The 3,313-nt window shown below is 38.9% G+C and overlaps 1 non-coding gene across 1 annotated transcript; it reads right to left on the bottom strand.

Moving 5' to 3' along the window:
- Positions 1–541: 541 nt before the first annotated feature.
- Positions 542–614, bottom strand: TRNAK-UUU (transfer RNA lysine (anticodon UUU)). The gene has a single exon. It is a non-coding gene; the product is annotated as a tRNA-Lys (tRNA).
- Between the last annotated feature and the right edge of the window lie 2,699 nt (positions 615–3,313).

Here is a 3,313-nt window from a genome sequence, read left to right as displayed (position 1 = left end):
CTAATTTGCTTTGTAAATCTTCATCTAAAGTAAAATTTAAAAAAAGAAGTTTCAGAAAAAAATTTGTAGGGTGCTTTTCCCTCTCCTAGGACATTGCTGGATAGTTCTAACCTATAGGTAAGAAAATCTAAGGAAACCTAAAGTTAGACAGACATTTTTTAGGAACAAACACCGTTTGGATTTTGCAGTAGAGAGCACAGGCCTGGGGAGAAGGGGAAATAGTATTATATACTTGTTTACAGAGCTTGTGGTCTGCCAGATTAGGGGTTAAAATGGCCTTGGAGACCTTTTACTTCTTTGGGTTGGACAAGTTATTTAAACTCTCTAAACCTTAGTTTCAACCTTAGTTTATGGTTTATAGGGTCTTTTTATGAGTCAGAATCAACTGGTCAGAGGGTTCTAAATCTTAGTTTAAAAAGCTACCCACCCATTGTCCACTAGGGCTTCCTGGGAGCTTCTGGTGGATTCCAGCTGCTGACCTTTTGGTTAGCAGCCAAGCTCTTTAACCACTTAACCACCAGGGCTCCAAAACTGATAATATTGCCAGGACAGGGACTTGAACCCTGGACCCTCAGATTAAAAGTCTGATGCTCTACCGACTGAGCTACCCAGGCCCCCAAATCTTAGTCACATGTAAATCAAGGATGATGATAGCTATATTTCAAGATTGTTATGAGATTTAAAGAAGAAATTTAACAACTTGCTTTCACGAGGGCCAGGCACAGAGTGTGTCTTTATTATTTGGTGGCTATTATTATTATTATTATTATTATTATTATTATTATTATTATTATTATTATTAGGAGCACAGTGGTTGGTTCAAATCCACCAGTCACCGTGTGGGGGAAAGATGTGGCAGCCTGCTTCCATAAAGATGCACAGCCTTGGAAACCCTACGGGGCAGTTCTACTCTGTCCTATAGGGGAGCCATGAGTCAGAATTGATTCCACGGCAGTGGGTTTTGGGTTTATTATTATTCTTATTGTTGATATTAAGTTGGAGCTTCTCGACTTGAAAGGATCCACTTATCTCCCTTTGATCAGCATCACCTTCCCCAGCTCAGGAACTCCCCATGTGTCTGGGATTATTTATTGTTCATTGGTCATAGGGATCATGGAGGGTGCAGTAGAAGCCACAGGGAAATAAATAATTCCTCTAAAAAATTAATCATCTCACAGAAAAATGTCCTTTAAACATTTATTCTCTACAAGCATGCTCTGGGTATAAGATTCACTACTCTTAGAGAAATTAAGGATCCAGGGAATTTTTGTGAGGAAAAAAAAACTTTTTTTTTTTTTTTTATGTAAGCAGAAATTTCTGAAACCTACTTTAGGTACAATTATTTTTAACTGATTTGGGGTAGGAGAAAGGAAGAAAGAAGAGGTGGAGAGTGAAAAAATAGTGTTCAGGAAGGATTGAAAATCAAAACTAGTGACAGTGCCAAACCTAGATACTCTGCTTTTTTAGTGGGAGAACTAGCACGTGGATGATATTTAGAATGAGAAGAGAAGAGAAGAGAAAAGAAGAGGGCTAGAGATCAAATTTAAGACTTTCTATAGTAAACATCATTGTATAGATTTCCCTAAAGATCTCAGGAAGAATTTCACTTGGATATATGCCCAGGGCTTGCATCACTGTGTCCAAAATATATATATATTGTAATAGGCTAAATAATGGCCCCCAAAGATATCCAGGTCCTAATTCCTGGAATCCAAATGTGTTACCTTATATGGCAAAAGAGACTGCAGATGTGATCAAGTTAAGCATTTTGAGATGAAGAGATTATCCTGGATTATCTAGGTGGGCCCTAAATATACATCACATGAGTCCTTTTAAGAGGGAAGCAGAGAAGGAAAAGGCAATGTGTACAATGAAGCAAGATGCTGTACTGCTGGCTTAGAAGATGGAGGAAGGGGCCACCAGCCAAGGAATGCAGCCCTAGATACTGGAAAAGACAAGGAAATGAAGTCTCCCTTAGAGCCTCCAATGGGAGCTTGGCCCTACCAACACCTTGATTTCAGTCTGGTGAAACTGATTTTGATTTCTGACCTCTAAAATGGTTAGAGTATAAGTGGGTGTTGTTTTAAACCTCCAAGTTTGTGGTAATTTTAAACAGCAGTTGTAGGAACTAATACACACACTTAATTGCACTAAGTATTGCAAGGTTGTGTTCTAGAATGGCTGCAATAATTTAATTTGTCTTTTGCCAGCAGTTCATGTAAGTTTCTGTTTCCCTATATGTTATGGCAAATGGTGGATTTGAGCCGCCTGCCACAAAGCCAAAACTGACACATGAGGAGGTAAGCAGCAAGAGGGCTTTATTGAACACCGATGTTAAGAGACAGAGACGGTTAAATTTCTCTCAAATTTTGTCTCCCCTTAAAGGGCTAACAGGAGTATTTTATAGGGGGAAGGTCAGGGTTTAGAGAGTACCAGGAATCTCAACTTTTCTTTGAGGTGGACATGATGACAAAGTGATCACTGAAGCCTTTAAGTCTCTTCCTGTCATCGTGGAGTCTTGCCAGTCTCTTCACGCCATCCTGGTTTCTGTCAGGGTTTAGAGATTTCCGGGAATGTTGACTCCTCTTTGAGGTGTACTTAAGCTTTGTTCGCTCTCTTGGTCTTGTGTGTTTTTCTTCCTGGGAGAGGAACGTAACGTAATCAACACTAAAATAATTGATTACCTCATTTTTCTTTAAAGGAACAATCATGAGATGTATTTTAGAGCACGTAAATATGTTTCAAAGACTAGAGATTAATCACAGTTTATACAGCTATACTAAAGCAAACTAGAAAATATACTCCCTCTACTTTAGTATTAAAACACTATACTTCACATACTTTTAACAACACTTGATGTTATCCCCACTTGTGATTTTTGCCATTCTATCTGTCTTAGTTACCTAACGCTGCTGTAACAGAAACACCACAAGTAGTTGGTTTTAACAAACAGTTTAGGAGGCTAGAAGTCCAAATTTAGAGTGCCTGCTCTGGGGGAAGACTCTGTCAGCTATGGGGGATGGTCTTGTTTCTTCAACTTCTGTTTCCTGGTTCTTGGAAATCTCCATGCGGTGTGGCATCTATCTTCCCTCATCTTTGCTTACTTGACTTGGTCCTTTTATATCTTGTAAGAGATTGACTCAAAATACAGCCTACTCTAATCTTGCCCCGTTAAAGTAACAAAGACAACCCACTCCCAAATGCGATTATAACCACAGGCCTGAAGGTTAGAATTTACAATGCATATTTTGGGGGACACAATTTAATCCATACCACTATGGATGTATAATTTTGCGTTATTGTTGATTTCGTT

The sequence above is a fragment of the Loxodonta africana genome, chromosome 1, assembly GCF_030014295.1.
Source record: "Loxodonta africana isolate mLoxAfr1 chromosome 1, mLoxAfr1.hap2, whole genome shotgun sequence".
Classification (NCBI taxonomy): domain Eukaryota; kingdom Metazoa; phylum Chordata; class Mammalia; order Proboscidea; family Elephantidae; genus Loxodonta; species Loxodonta africana.
Note: the sequence above shows the minus strand (reverse complement) of the source record. Positions and strands in the feature narration are given on the sequence as shown.